At 38.6% G+C, this 17,170-nt stretch overlaps 1 protein-coding gene across 2 annotated transcripts in view; it reads right to left on the bottom strand.

The window, feature by feature from the left end:
* The window catches only part of LOC128732848 (uncharacterized protein DDB_G0283357), a 126,222-nt gene that overhangs the window by 99,924 nt on the left and 9,128 nt on the right, over positions 1-17,170 (bottom strand). The window contains exon 1 of one of the 2 annotated variants that reach the window (XM_053826262.1): positions 11,498-11,572. The exons of the other annotated variant lie outside the window; for it this stretch is intronic. The gene's annotated coding sequence lies outside the window, so the exon portion shown is untranslated. Of the gene's footprint in view, positions 1-11,497; positions 11,573-17,170 lie in introns of those variants that run through there. 2 annotated transcript variants of the gene reach the window in all.

Here is a 17,170-nt window from a genome sequence, read left to right as displayed (position 1 = left end):
TTCTTCTTTTTCCTTCCGTTTTTAATTTTTCCTGTCCCGTGTCACTGTCCTGTTGTTTTTCTACGTTTCCTGTCACATTTTTCTCATTTTCCGTTTTACACTCATTTATTTGTAATTATCTTGTTTCCTACTTCTCTCGTATACCGTTTCTCTTTCCTTTTTCTTTTTTTTGCTTTCAGGTTTTGTCTATTTCTAACTATTCTTTTTTAACGTTTTTCGTCTTCGTCTATCGCGTTTTACCTTTTATAGATTCGCGTTTTTTTTTCTTTTTTTCTGACACGTTTATTCTGTTTTTGGTTCTCTTTTTCCCTTTGCTTTCCGGTTTTCCTATAGATAACCGTTTTTCGTCTTTCTGTCTTAAGATTTACTTTTTTCAGTCCTTTTTACTTATTTTTCTTTACCGTTTCCACTGTTGGGTTGGTTTTTTCCCCATCTGTACCATTTTCTTGGTTTTTGCTCCTATTTTGCTGTTTATTTCTTTTTTTATCATTGTTGTTATACTTCGTTTCGTGTCATATTTTTTTCTTATTTTTAGTTTTCACTCATTTTTTGTAATAGTTTTGTTTCCTGCTTTTCTCTTGTCTCGTTTTCCTTCATTTCTCTTCCCATTTTCTTTTGTTAGGTTCCAGTTTTCGTCCTTTTCTATCCCATCCTCCTCGTTTTATTCTTCTTCTTCGTTTCTTATATCGATTTTCTTTTTTCTTCCTCGCTATTCTTCTTTCCCCTTTTAGTTTCTCTTGTTTTCTGTTTCGTTTTCCCTCTTTTTCTTTTTCGTTGATTCTTTTCCTTGCTCGCTCGCTGTTTCCTTTTTCTCTGCCTTTTCCGTCCCGTTTTTCGCACATTCTATATTACTGGTAGGATCAACCAGAATTTATCGTGTGTCCGTCGTGTGTGGCGGTGGAGCACCTACACGCGCAGTCCTGATTTTCTGTCTTCTGTTTCGTTTATTTCGTTTTTGACTTTTTTTCGTTTGCAATCCGACCTTCCTTTTTTATCTCCCATCCAGGCCGTTAATGCGTACACTTTCCGCATTCAACCTCCGCTTTTTGAACGATCATTTGACTTTTGTTCATTTGTTTTTTGAATCCCGTCAATCTGCTGCTTGCGCTGCTGCCGTCTTACAATTCATGCAGCCTCACTACAAAAGTAAACAGTCGTACTCCGGCTTGCGCGTTCATATAAAGAATCTAAACTGCAAACTGACTGGAAGCATAAGATGATGTATTTTTTCGTTTCTCTTTTTGTTTCCAAATCGGCTGCTCACAGTAACAGTTTGTTAGCCGGACGTCAGTCCAACGCAAGCAAAATGTTCGTTTGTATTGGACGAAGTTCGACCGACTTCTTCCATGCAGATGCAGTGGTTGTTTTTTTTTTTGTAGTATTGAATATACGATAGCGCGGTTGCTTTTCGTTAGCGTGGTGACTGCCAGTCATTTGACTGTTTTGCAGTCATTCGCTGCTCCAAACGGCAAAGGCAACTTGACCGAAACGAAAATGTCAAAAAGGTATAGAACGCATTCGTTCTACTGCGTTCAATCGGCGTTTGACTGAACAAGCTGCCAGTTGTGTTATGCAGAGCGTTCGTATTCCACCACTAAACGGACGATGTGAACTTGAATGTACTTTGGTGTGACTGCGGTAGAAAAGGATCGGTCGAAGCTCTGCTCCCATTATCCATCTTTTTCTGTCAAGCTGACTTTGGTCCGTTTTTCCTGGTTTTTCTCTCTTTTCCTTTCCCATTTGGTTCCATCTTTCTCCTTTTATATTTCATTTGATCTCTTTCCTCGTTTTCCTCGTTCATTCTTTTATTTTTTTCTCTCGCTATTCTTCTTTTTCCTTTTTTTCTTTCCGTGTTCATACCTTTTGTAATTTTTTTCCTTTTTCTGTTCGTCTTCCCTAGATTTGTTTCATTTTTCCTCCTTTCTCTCGTTTTTTCTTTATTCTGTCCGCTGTTTACTGTTTCTCATCTTTTACTGTCCCATTTTCCGGTCTTATCATTACTTATTTTCCTCATGTTTTTCTCTTTTCAGGCCCGTTTTTCCTCTATGACAATTTCGTTTTTTGTTTTCTGTCCTGTTAACTCCTTTTTCATCTGTTCGATTTTGTCTATTCCGTTATTTCTCTTATTATGTCCTGCTTTCCTGCCTTTTCTACCACGTCCCGTTTTTGCATTTCGTTTTATCTTTTTGTCTTCCATTTCTATTTTTTCTAAAATTTTATCTTTTCCTGTTCATTGTTCTCAATTTTACTCAATTTTTTATCAATTTTTACTTTTTTTTTGTATTTTCTTCTTGGCTTTTCCTCCCTTTTTCCCCGATTTTTTCTCCATTTCTGTCCAGTTTGCCCTCGTTTTCTATCCCACTTTTCTCATTTTCTACATCATTTTTCTTTGTCTTCTCTTCTGCTTCCCTTCTTTTTCGATCCAGTCCCTATTATTTTGCCCCGTTTACCCGTTTTTTTGCTCCTGTTTTCTTCTTTTCCACTTTTTTTCTCTATTTGCGTCTCGTTTTCCCACCCGTACTGTACCGATTTTTCTTTTTTTCAAGCTGATTTTTCTTCTTTTTCTCTCTAGCACTTTTTCCACATTTTCTAGCGCATTTCTCCAGTTTTGGACAGCCGTTTTTTTTCTCCAGGTTTTTTTTCTATCCATGAATATGCTAAGAAAATTTACTTACATTTTCGTAGTACTGTTTGGTTCAAGACAACCGAGTTTTTCGGCCATAACTCCGGAACAGCAGGAATATTAAGGGGTGGCGGTAGTTTAGTTAGTAAAACACTCGGGTACCAACCAAGAGAGCGTGGCTGCGAACCCTACCTGACCTGCCATTGCACAACCCAATAGATTTTTGGTCTATATCGAAATTTGGACTTGTTGAGATAAAAACGTTTTATTTTCAAACATAATATTAATTTTACGTTATTTAGTATTTAGTAGTAATTCCTTGATTTTCATGAAGCTGATGTACGAAAGAAGATATCGTAACTTATTATGTAAAATGGAATAATAGATGGAATTTAAAGAACACAATCCGATTAAGTGTTTTAACAATTCCCGGATGAAACAAAAAGATTCGCGCAGAGTCTCTGGGACTTCTCGCATTGGAATCGTGTGAAGGAATTCTTACATGAGAATCTAAGTGTTGAATCGCCGGGATACCTATAACTCGGTAAGGAAATCACCTGCACTATGAAATTATTCTTAGGATTCTAAAGATACGGATTATCTGCCTTTGGTTAGTAAGGATTGAGTTTCTCTTAAAAGAGCGTAGGTAATTGAGTTCTTTAATTTATCAATATCGATGAAAGTATAGGTTATTTAGTCACTCCCCTCCTTCTCTACTAGAAGACCTGGAGAATTATACACACAACTTCGTTCAAAATTAGTACTGGAATTAATTTTGATGCAAATCGAGGCGAGATGAGTCAATAAAAACCTCACTATGCTGTCACCTCGCCATATCGGATTCTTCTTCGAATTAAGTAGCCTCAATGCCACGACAGGCCAAATAAGGGAAGAGTGATTATAAAATCGATTCTGAGTTTTCTCGCTCATCCTGACATTAAAAACTTCAAAACGGGCCAAACAATTAACATTTTCAGTGCCAAAACCTCCAGAAAAATAAACAAGCTAATCATTTCGTTTAACACTAAGCTCTCCAAGCGTTGAACGACACCCTAATCCACCTCGTCGTCGACATCGGCAGCCATTCATTGATTCGTGTTATCCTACACATCGGACCGACGAGAATCGAGTACGACCTCCTTCTCCATTTCCGAGCGGAGCAAGACCAACCGCAAAACTTTATCCACATATTTTTTTTTTTCTGATTCCAAACAGCACATCGGCAGAAAGCAAGGCAGAGCCAAATTTGGTCTGCCTCTACGCGAACGCCAATAATGCCAACCAACCCCCTCGATGACAACATCCTACGTTGGTTTCTACGCGTTTCTGTTGTTCGATCGTGACCGGCACACGGCACTCACTAGTAGGGGCTGACTGGGGAGGCGACGACATTTAGACTTGCATATTCCGAAGTCAAACCTGGCGCCGAATTACGACGTTGCCGGCATTTTAAGCCACTACCACTGGAATTATGTGAACAGCATACAAGAAAGAAAAAAAAAAGAACAACATTGAGATGACAGCAGCAGCAGCAGCACTTTGAAGATGTTTTCTCCAAAGTTCGTTCAGATCGACTAAGTTATGTATTTTCCGGTTCGATTATCATTTTACGTTAGGAGGAGAAAGTTAAAGGCACCATCTTTAACGTACAAGATTGACACTTCAAAGTATGTAAATTCATTTTTTTATTTTTTTAGACAATTCAATCAATCATTTTCAGTGGCAAACTTACTTTTTCTCAAACAGTAGAGTTATTTTCTGTAACGATTTCCCACAGCAGTAATTTTACAAAGCACAATAACAGTGGAAGCCATCGATTTGCTGACACAAACATCAGCTACGCCTAAAAAGTATGCAACCGGAAAATGTAATATGTAGCTTCCGCTTTTCCTCATTGTTTTTAAACTCGCCCACATGGTTTTTCGAGTTCGAAACAATAGTCGCCCAAATGTCACATTATTGCAAACAGTAATTACTTCCAATTTTCACTATTTCAAGACGTCTAACACAACTTCTAAACATTACTCTTCATTTACAAAAGTATGAATCACTGCCAGATTTGACATTGCAAAAACTAGTTCTCTCCTCTCCCGCTACTCTCCTAGCGCCGTTCTCTCAGGAAACTGCTACTAAAAAGCTGCCATAGTTTGACATAAGAAGAGCAGCAGCAACAGCAGCAGCATCGAACTGTCACTCAACGAAGAATGTTTTTAACGGAAGTTTTTCGAGGCTCACGAACACACCACCTGCGTTCAAATTTTTCTCTGAACATGGAAATAGTATTTTGCATTTTGCCGCAAAATAATCCCTACGGGGAATTTCCTCTATTGCAAAAATAACCGTACCTGCCATCATCGTCATTAGAGTGTTGTCAGTTGAGAACACTCCGTGGTAGCGCGGCGCATGCGCCGTTTTTGCATCATTTTTCGCAAATATGTAGGTACTGCCACAGGCAGTACTTCCGACCGGTTGTCCTGCGAGCAGCAAGCCCTGTTCCAGTTCATAAGACACAATTGATGGCGCATTACCTACTGTATATGAGGACTTCCGGTTTTTGGAATTTGGGAATGATGAACGGCCTATTTTTTACCATTTTCTGTCATTTACCCCCAACAGTTTAAAAAAGAGGATTATTTTACGGTTACAAAATCCTAGATTCCGGTATTCAAACAGTTACTTTCATTCATTAATGTCCAGCAACGTACTTCCGGTGTAATATAATTCTTCGAAGTTAAATGTAGACCTCTGTTTTACCGGCGCGCGGCGTAATGTTTCCTATTTTTCCACAGCAGTAAGCCAATTTGTAATTCTAATGTTGGCACAGTAGTAGATATGTAGCGAGCGACCTGCCTGCCTGCCTGCCTGCGGTGTAAGTAACCGTTCGCGGTAACACAATTACCGCCGAGGCTTAGTCTACCAAGTGGTGTAGCATCCATCCATCCATCCATCCATGAATCGAATAGTACCTACCTAGTCAGTGGTGTGCTCAGTTGAGGTTTCGATTCCGTACCGTACGTATTATATACTGGCGTACAGTGTGCACTTCTGTCGAGCCGACAGGCGACCGAAAATGGGTCAACAACTGTGGCAAGTGCCACAGCCACCATGCTTTGAATGCCTTCTTTCTCGTCGTAGTCGTAGCCGTCGTCATAGCCCATTGCAAGCATATCGCATGTCAGTTAACCAATCATGAGGCAGAAAATAATCGTAAAAATTGACCTGCTTCTAGCAAAAACTTTTGCGAGCGTAAGAATATTGTAAGAAAGCCGCTTTTACGGGTCTCTGCACTTCTCACCATTGCGCACAAAGCCTGAAGAAAATAAAAAAGTTCCATACCATATTTCAGCATTTTACTAGCCGTATGCAACTTTCATGCTTATGCAACTTTTGATCATTCCAAGTCACAATTTCATTTCCCGCAAACATGCACATTTTGTTTACAACCATTTGGTTGATAAACGTGCGTGCTCCATCGATATCTCACTCTTTGTTGATAAGTATCAGCAGCTACCTTTGCTTCCCAAAAGGATCAAGAGTTCATCAGCATACTTCCTCATACACGGACATATACTGCATGCTGTGGGGATAATGATCATATGGGTGCCGAAAATGTTGATCCTCACTCCGGAAGCACATAACCCGGGAAGCCATTTCCTTGGTCTAAATACTAGTATCAACTGGCTATGGCAAGATATATTATCAAAACGTGCGTGGTTTCCGAACCAAAATTCTAGATGTTTTCGTCGCTGTAGCAGTACCTCACGAGATGGCACTTGCTTGTATCAAGAACTTGTCTCCACTGTAGGTGGTCCTGGACTACCACTACTAGCTGCCAATTCTTTGAGCGTTACAACAGTCGCAAGTCAGCTTCAAATCTGTGCTTGAGTCATCTAGCACGTTAACTTTCACAGGCAGGGACGACAATTAAACACCCCATCTGGTAACTGTGATTTCGATTACTTTAGTTGTAGAAAAAAGTGTAGAAAAAAGTCAGTCTCTCTCTCTCTCTCTCTCTCTCTCTCTCTCTACCGTGGCTGCAACCGTCAAGGCATGAAGATTGCCCATGACTGCATATGTCTCCTATTTGAAGCGTTATGTAGCATGCAAAAAGCCTGAGCCTCTCAGCTGGCCTATTGCAGCTTTGCTTGTGGTTAATGCCATAAGTTCATCCCCGAGGGTCCGGTGTATCAATTAAGAGCGACCAAAGGCGCTATAACCTAGGTTTTTACCAAGGGCAAGTAAGTAAATGTACTTGTCCCATCCCCGAGGGTCCGGAGTATTATTTAACCTTTACTAGCTAAATACTCCCAACGAAAATCAAAACTTAATCAATTTAATTACTAATCAGAAGCGGTTGGTACGAGACGTCCCCGTTTCTTCTTCCCCTGTAGATTCCGAAATGTATCTGTGTATGAATAACTTAATTCACACAAGATTCATTTCACTGAATCGTCTCTGCGTCAATACTTCACAGTTGGCCTGGCCGATTTAACATTTGCGAAATATTTCGGATGTTTCGCAAATGTCAATACAGACAAGAAAATAATTTGAAATATTTCTATGATTAGAAATAATTAAAATTATTTCCAGGATTCCTTTATTGTGGCTGTGATGGTATTAATAAGAATAAGAATAAGAATTTTCACTATCTAGTGATTAGAAGGCAATCTTACCAATAAAGCCATACAATTGGTACATCTTTTATGAATCGAATGATATGCGTACCATCAAAATCCGTTCTAAATTGGAAGAGCTATTAGCATTCAAAATCTTTCATGTTTTCGTTACGCTGGCTTGAATCCAAATTTTTTATTGACTCCCTGCGATAAGACGTAGTTCTACGTCAATGTTGACAAAGCCCCCTCGCCCCAACAGATCGATGATTTTTTGCGACGCTCAGACCCATACTAATTTGATATCTGTGCTTGAGAACTACGCCAGAAAAAGTGATAAAGTCCTCTCGTTCTAACAATGTTTCAAAATTTCGCTATAAACCTAGATCAATTTTATGTCTGTGTTAGGAAAGTACCCCAGAAAATGTGATATATAAGTCCATACATTTTATTTATTTCGTCAAACTATGTAGACTACATTCTTATCCTAAAGTTTAATTAATGCCTTACTTGTTTTATTTTAATTCAATTTCATACATAGTTGGCAATCTGTTGCTGGCCTTTAAATCATGCAATTCTAGTGCACGTCTTTTTAAGCATAATTCGTGACATAGTTACGTCAATGGTTTCATAGTATTTATTGTAAATGCTCATTATTCTATCAATAGGACCGTTTCTAGTATAATCTGTTCTATAGTGGTTTAACATAAAGATGTTACGTGTTCTTAACGAACGCACCGGTGCATAGAAGTTAAGGTTTTCTAGTATATTTTCGGAATTTATACGTTGTGAAACTATATCATTTACAAACAGAACCATAGCAATCTCTCTTCTTTTTTTAAGTGTTTCGATGTTGATGTGCATGCAACGAGATTCATACGATGGAAGAGGAAATGAACTCCAACCCAGGTTTCTGAGTGCATATAATAAAAATTGTTTTTGTACAGATTCGATACGACTGGAATGCACTTCTAGGTAAGGAGACCAAACTACACTACAGTATTCTAAAATGGATTTTACATATGTAACGTATAAAGTTTTTATAGTATAAGGGTCCTTGAAGTGGTAGCTAAATCTTTTAATAAAACTAAGTATGTTATTAGCCTTGTTAACAATCGTGTTAAAATGGTCTACGAATGTCAATTTTGAGTCAAGAATCACTCCTAAATCTCTTACTTTACTACATCTTCCTACATGTTGTTCTCCAAGAGTACAGTTAAAGTCATTTAGTGTATGTTTTCTTGTATATGAAATGATGCTGCATTTTTCAATATTCGGATCAAGAAGACTCTTGATGCACCAGTTGTAGAAAATGTCGATCTCTTGTTGGAATACTTGAAGGTCTAATTGGATAGCAATTTCCATGTATAATTTCAGATCATCGGCATAAATCAATACTTTGAGACGATTCAACACAAGGGTAACATCATTAACAAATAAAATGAAAAGCAAAGGACCCAAATAAGACCCCTGCGGAACCCCGGATGTTACCTTAACTGGATCAGAAAGATGTCCACAGAATCGGACAATCTGCAGTCTGTTTGTCAAGTAAGATTTGATCCATTCTAGGAGATTTGCTTCAAACCCCAAAGGATTAAGCTTAAATAAATTATGATGGTCTCCTTAACCCAACAAGGTTTCTTAGGACCGCGATAAACCTAGTCCAATATGATGTCCTGCAAGTGAACAGTTATAAAAAAGTGAGTGACCAACCCCATCTGTCGCTTGATTGTATCCACATACTGCAAGAATTTATTCAAAACTGATTTCTTATATGAAAAAGGGGTTGACGGAATATTCATGCATGTAACGTGATGCAGCAATTTTCAAAGTGAGGAAGAATTAGCGACTCTCTGATCCGAAAATCCGACTTTGGGCGTTTAATTTTGTTGCTTTACAATTAGTTGCATGCAACTTTTTACATACTTTGTATTATATTCCTGTTGAGTGTGAAATAACTGATAAACAAAGTGTCAAATTGATTATATTTTAACTGTGATAATGTTAACTCGTTGTTCGAATGTTAGTTAAAAGGCAGTTATATTTTAAATCACACTTGTCACAATGAATGGTGCTATGTATCAACTACTAGCTGACCCGACAAACTTCGTATTCCCACAAATTCAACTGTGTTGTACATAAATCGTGAATCTCGGATGACCTTTGTCACAATCTTGAGTTTTGTAAGTTTCTGGGGAGTTCATGGGTGTTTTAATATACAAATTTTCCTCACGGTAAAGTAGAAAACAACTCCCCCCATTGCTTAGCCTGATAAAATAAAGCGGATCGTATTTAAATATTCGCCGTCATTACAAACCATTTCGCCGAATACCATTTTGCGGAACACCAATTCTCGGTTGACCATAACGGTTCAGTAGTTTTCGATTCTATAAGGAACATACCGACAGACAAACAGAGAGACAGACAGAAATCCATTTTTATATATAAGATAAATTTTTCGAATTTCAGAAGCCGTTTTTGGGCATGAAATAAGTTGTTTTTAAAATATATTAACTGCATATTTCTTTCCAATCTGCACACAAAGAATACATTTTCATGAAGAGAATTTTCATTTCAATTAAAAAACTGTTCCCGAAATTCATGCAAATACTGAAGACTCAATTCTCCTTAGAGGTAATGTTCTGGATTATATTTGAAGGAAATTAATATTTCTTGATCAAATCTGTTCATGATACCTACATTTGAGATTTGACCTAAGTTCTTCAAGGACGCTTATTCTCGACTTTCGTTCTTGATCTTTCATCAGTCGCCTTTTTCGTCTTTTATCTTTATTTTTTCGTCTTTTTTTTTCTTATATGCTCTAAAGCCTTTTGCTGTAGTCTTCTTGCCGTTTTTTGCTGTTTTTTTAACGTCTGTCCATCGTTTTCTCGTGCTTTTCAACATGTACCTTTTAAGCAACTTTACTCTGCAATTTGTATTTGTTATGATCGTTATGGCGTTTTTTGTTATCATTTATAGTCTATTTAACATTTTTTGTTGCTGTTTTGCTGTAGGACAACGTCTAACGACAAGGTTTAGATTTTGATGGTTTGAATACCAATCAATTCATAATAGACGTAGCAATTATGTGGTTTTTATCACATTAGCTAGTTTTTATTAGTCATGATCCAGAAATCTGTTGACTTTTTTTTAACAAATAAACACTTTCATTTTTAATTTTAAATTTTTTAATTTAAATAGTGAGAATTAACGAAAAGTCTCAAGGTCAAATTTTCCCATACATTTTCTTCGTGATTACTTCACAGGCAGGGACAACAATTAAACATACCCTGTTTAGTGTGGTTTACTTTTACAGAAAAAAAATGTAACAAAGCTCCCCCGTCCCAACAGGTCGAAAATTCTTTACGACGTTCAAACCTATACCAATTTGATATCTTTGATTGGGAAATACGCCAGAGTTAAAAACCACCTCTTTTCATCAGCCGATTTTATCGATTGAACATTTAACCTACTTCAATTTGATGTCCTGAGAGTAAACAATTTTGTTAAACTGTAAAGCTTCTCCTTTTCTTCAGTCGATTTTATCTTTAAACATTGAATCTAGTCCAATTTGATGTCCTGAAAGTGAAACGTCATGGAAAAGTGAGCGGTCATCCTTTCCTTTTGTTAAATTGCATCCATATACTGCAGGTATTCGCTCGGAACTGTTGTCTTGCACGGAAACAAGGCTGACATGTGACGCATGTGACGTGACGTCTTATCTAAGAATAGTTTTTGAGCGTTTCATTTACTGCTTTGCGTCAGTTAATTGCTTTTAATTCTTTCCAAAGTTTCAATTGTATTTTTGTCAAGTGTGCAAATAGCTGTAAAATAGAGTGTCGAAAGGCACTAGTAAGATGCAGAGGGCATTATCTAATTGATATTTTAACTAGCTATCCACATGTTAGTTGTAAGACAATTCTACTTCAATCGATAACAATAAATGGTGCTTATCAACAATTTCGTGGAAATTGACGAATGCGAATCAGTATTGCAAATGATAAACCAGAATAGTTTTTTATTCTTTCAGTTTAACCGTAGTTGTAACCAAGCTAATTTCGTCAACTGCATACCAGTCTCAAACCAGTTACTTACAGTTAACCAGTGCTACACGTCATACAAAAATTGTCAAAATGCGAAATCATTGCTAATCATTAGAAAATGTGCAATAGGACACCACACGAACAGTTGCTTTTTAAGAGATGGCGCCTTTCCAGTGGTTGTAAAATCAAAATTTCTCACTTCACTTATGTTTACTTACCTCAAAAACAACCACTGTTCCGGATCGTCGTTAGGGGGGCCGATTACCAACGGGACTGGATGTCTTTACACTAAAATAAAACGCTAGATTCACCTTACGGCAACCATCCGCCAACAGCGGTGGTTGCTAGTGCACTGTCTCTATTGCTATTTATTATTCGCCTTTTATATACTTGCGGTAAATAGATTTATTACATGGTCAGAATAATAGCCATTGTGCATCACGTTCAGTTGAACGGACAATAGCGTTTTGTGACTAGCTTCGGCTGGACAATAGACGCTAACTGCGATGGATTACAATGCGGCTTTCTGCCGTAACAACCACTAATCACATTTTATTTGTGATACAATTACTCTGTTATGCTTAATTTTCATAAATTCTGCCTGATTTTGATAAAAAAAAACAAACTTTTCCTATTCCACTCCATAGCATCTTACTACCATTCTTCCGTGAGCCCGGTAAAGTGATTTTGACGACGTACGAGAGCCGGAAGCTGAGATGTTTGCGACATTTTAATTCGAATAATAAAAACAATGTTTATCAACTATTTATTAGTTCAGGTGTCAAACATTATATTACGATTAGCGGTAAACGCGAAAGAAACTGAAATGCATGAGAGAGTACTGTTGCCGCGCTGAGAAAATTTATTGTCGTGCAAAATTGGGCTGTTTTCAATATGTACAAAATGCGTTACAAAGCAACGACAACTGTTGTATTCAACAGGGAAACAGTGATAGTTTCAAGCATGCTACAGCATACTAGCGCCAACTGCTGTTCTTTATTATCAAAAACTAGAGGCGGTTTCCTATTGTGCCTTAAGGTTTAACTCTTAGTGGAACTAAAAACTCTATAAAAATTGATAAAAAAAAGATATACAGAGTACAGACATTTAGGATATTTAAACTTCATTTAACTTCATTTAGTTCGCTCCCCTAGGCACAGACCTTCATACTTTTTATCGTCTCTTCTTCACCTTTTCTGCATCTATTTATAGGTCCTATTTTGTAAGTCATGTCGAGCAACTCGACTCAACCCAGTCAGTATCGAGTGTCGATTGCGGAAAGAAAAACAAACTCACTCGTCATTAGCTCACAGTTCCGTCACCAGCCTTTTCAGCAGTCGACCCGGCCGAGTTACTCGATTAAATCGTTTTGCATATGACTTACATAATCCCAAAAGTAGACCAGTCAGGCAAAGTGACACTCGACGTCTTCCTTGACATTTTTGTCGCTTCTTTGCCTTTTTTGACTTTTTTTCATCGTAGTTTGCTCGTCTTTCATCTTTTTCGGTACCATTATAGAGCCGGGTGACTCTTGTCGTATCAATAATTCCACTCCACTGTACTCAGTCCTGGGCTACTCGTCGCCAATTCGTTGAGTGAGCCGTTGAGCCGATCGAACCATCTAGCACGTTGGGCCCCCTATTCCTGGTGGCGTTGGGGTTCTTGAAGCAAACGGATTTCAGTTTTTTCTGTTTTCTCTTGTCTTTGGAGTCTGTCGCGGTCCAACGTAAATCATTTAGAAGTCTCGTAATATTATCCAGTTTACCATTCTTCCGCACCAAACGCTCCTCCACATTTGATAAAAAACGGATTTTATTGCACAGTCACCCGGCATCCTTACAACGTCACCAGCCCACTGTTGTCTCCCATCTTTCGCCAGGTGTACGATTAGAATCTCTCCAAGTAGCGCCTGCAACTCGTTAATACGCCTACACCACTCCCCACTATCCGTTTGTACTCCGCCAAAAATAGTCCGCAATGCCTTTCGTTCAAATACGGAAGTGCATGTATATATCTTTCGTAAGCAAAGTTACAGTCTCTACAGGTAATCCGTAGACTAACGATCCGATTAATGCTTTGTATGGCGGCGTGTACTCTTTGATCGAATTTAGCCCTAGACGCATTGATAAGAAAATCCTGGTCTGACGGTAAAATCTACTTTCAAGAATATGTTCGACAGAACAGTAGTGACGATGGTTCGTGATTCTCTGTTCCAATAGGCTAAACTACTCAACTAACCTCATTCCCGTCTATGAATCTATGGAATAATTGGGGTTACTAATTGCCGTTGACAAACCGCATTGTCGCGATTTAGCTAACTCCAAACCAACGTGACTAACGTGATGAATATTAATATAGGGTACGGGAGGGTATTTTCAGCTCATTAAGCGATGGCATCTATTTTTTGGCCTATGGGCTAGTTCTAGTGGAAGAACATGTGATTTTGAATAGTATATTATTTACAGTCTTGAGAAAATAGTCATAACATACTACAATTGTATGTCGGCAAAGTCTATTTATTGGCGAAAGAAAAGCCAAATAGGCTGAATTTAAAAACCTGCTGAAAATACCCTCCCATACCCTACATACCGATTCAACCGAAACAGTGTTATCTCAATTAGCCTCTGACGACTTAGCATTAGACCTTACTGCCACTACTTGCATAACAGCCCATTTTCTATGGAATTTCCTATGCGAATAACGGCAGTTTAGCGATTACAATTTAGTCTGATCTTTTGGAGATATTATCGACACAAGCATCGACTATCATGAGTTTCAACTGTAAAGTGACCTGATATGAATTACGTCTTGCTCAATCACAATCTAGCGGTGGTCAATCACTTTCTCGTACCGTCGCCGTTACCATCGTCAACATAGAGCCGGGTCTCCATTAAATTCGATACAATGAATAGCAGGTCATGTTGCTAAAATGTCGGACAACTGTCCTGCAATCCTGGTGTATGCTTCAAATCCAGTAGGAGCAAGACGACCAGAGGCGCAGCGATCTATCTCCCAGTGGACTCCAGTTTAGCGTTTCATAAAAACTGCCGAGTCCTAGTGGTACTAACAACCTCCTAGACTTACGCCCAGCAAGTCATGCAATCGTAAAGTGTCTTAAAACATATGCCAGGAAAACTAACAACCTTCTGGGCCCACAGACCGTTAAAGTCATGTAGTAATGGAATTCGAACAAAGTAGGGTGTAATAAAATGCCTCTGTCACGATTCTATGTCGCAAGACAACATTGTTCGGTTGTTAAATGGCAATCCTTTTTTGAATTATTTATCTTTTTGTTTTGACTTTATTATTTGCAATTAATGACCTTAATTGCCTTCTTGGCGAAAATGTCAACATAACTCTTTAAGCCATCAATACTGCTTCAGTTTGCTGGTTTTTACGGGCCATCTGGCAGGTATTTGAACTATTTTTCCTTTTCTAGGTATTGTTCCGTGTAATAGTTACTACAGGAAAACATGTTTTCTAGTCGACTCGTGCAATAATTTAAGGTTTACAGCTCTCTTATTGCAGTTTTTATGACCAATTTTTGTCCTCTATAATTGTGTTATAAACTTAAACTGTTACATGGGCATACACTATGTTTCATTTCTTTAAAGTTGATTTTGTCATACGGTTGTATTGTGACCAAAGAGAAACTAAGCAATCAAATCATTGACGTGCTTCATGTAATCAACAAAATTTTTCAATAAAATTCCTTGGACCATTCTTTGGAAGTTGTAAAATACAGTTAACCAAAAAAGTGCACTGCAAATCCGAACATTTCACCCATTGTCGGAGGCCATGATCAAAGAACACCGTGACTGTTATCAACTTGAGGAAAATTAAGACTATCTACGTCGAAGCTGTTTGTATTTGTATAATTTCTGTTGACAAACTGATAGTTTGTACTCTTCGGGATGAGTGGCGCATGATTCATTCGCTGGACTAAATATAGAGTACAAACCGACATAAGGTAAACAGCTTCGGCACAAAGTTAGGTTTTATATGAACAGATACAATGTGGGTCCAATTTACTACAAAGTTTGAATGTAATTTAAGAGAGTAACCTTTTGCTCATAGAATACTAAACTGTAAGGCATTGCTGAAGCAAAACATCCGCTGAGCCGCCACGCTGGTCACTAGGCTAGATGATGAGAAGAGCCTATTAAAATCACCATTTCCTGTCATTTTACTAAGTGCCTCGATGGCATATGGAAGCACAATATGCCTTTTCCTTTCATGGAAAAGGGGTTTGTAAAAGTACCGGTAGTGTTCGTTTTTTACGCGCAGTGTTTATGTTACGCCGTTATTCAGGAGCCGTTTTTCTTTCATCTTCCTCTGTAAGAGCCTATAAGAGCCTTGAACAACTGCGACTATTAATTAGATCTATTGTGGTATACTCCAGTTTACTATTTATGCATAATCAGTTCGTTCCATCTTTATGAGTATAAGTGACGGTCGTGCTATGGTTTTGCGTTTCCAGCGCACCTGCCATCAATTTTCCAACGGAAATAAACACAAATGAACCAATAGGAAGACAAATTTCGAACCATCAATGATGATCAACTTATCCGGGTTCGACACATGGAACAAATTTCATCTTCTATCCCCTAGGCATTTATGCACTATCTGAAGATAGGCCTACAAGGTAAATTGAGCGCAGCACGACGTGGGTATTCGCGGTAGTCGATAAAAGCTTGAAACCATAGAGACGCACCCGCTTCCTAACTCTCGATACCAAACAACTAGTGCGCATTGCGGGAATGGTAGACGAAAGTAATGAAATCAAATGTGTTTCATAGCACTCTAGAGTGGAATTAGACATGAAGGGAAAAGAGCGGAAAATTAGGTGAAGTAAAATCATTGAAGCAACACTTTATAGTTCATTTCCTTTTACCAAGCCAAGACATGCGCATTGCAGCAGGTCGGTGTGCCACGACTTTCAATATCCAATATCCGTTTACTCCACTGACGCAAGCCTATGACAAACAACTGCTGATACTATGCGCATACATTGTGTTACCTACACACTCGCGAGTGTACAGCCTCGTAGCATCTTTCAGCACAGCCCGCCCACGAAGCCAAAGCTCATGAGTTGGCAACAGGTCGTGAGCGCGAGAGGCACACTAGGATGTATGGATACAGCTTTTTCTTTACTAGGGGGTTTTTGTGGGGGTATGAAGTGGGACCGTCTTCATCATCATCACTCCTTTTCTTCTTTATCTTACACTCTCGCTTACACGCGCGGGGTCGAGCGCAGGTCTTTGCGAGCGATGATATGTATCAACTCCTGGGTTGCAATCACGAGCGTGAGCATCGGCCTTGGCTGATAACTAAATACACACTGGCAAAAACGTAGTGTCGTAGTGCATGGGAAAATCAGAAAAGAAATCCGAAAGAACTGTTGTGTGTACATGTGTGTTCGTTAGAATTAAATCGCGCGTGATTGAAAGTTGGACCACAAGAATGCGGGCTTCACAGCACTGGCTTTGAGTTTGGAAATTCTCATAATACAAAAGCAAAGCTTTTTTTCCTCATTTCTACCCCTCCTCCTGATTAGCTCTCCGCGGTCCATAGCTTCACGGCACAGGTCCACACCGCTGTTGTCCACAGCTACTTCTATATCTGATTTCTCTCTGAAGATCCTTATAATGAAGGGAAAAAAACTCTTAATTCCTCATATTGTCCTATCCCCGTAATGATGTCCCTTTCATCTTTTCACAAGCCCCTTCTCTTATCTCCCAACCACTTGTATAATGTCTAACGGTCCAAATTCGAGATAATCCCAGCCACTTTCACTAATTTGAACCTTCTCCTCTTTTTAGCGACCCACCATCATTTTGCCAACCCCCTGTACTGATTTACCTAGGTCAAGAAATATGTATGCCAAGTTT

The sequence above is a fragment of the Sabethes cyaneus genome, chromosome 1 (genome assembly GCF_943734655.1).
Source record: "Sabethes cyaneus chromosome 1, idSabCyanKW18_F2, whole genome shotgun sequence".
In the NCBI taxonomy this organism is placed as follows: Eukaryota; Metazoa; Arthropoda; class Insecta; order Diptera; family Culicidae; genus Sabethes; species Sabethes cyaneus.
Note: the sequence above shows the minus strand (reverse complement) of the source record. Positions and strands in the feature narration are given on the sequence as shown.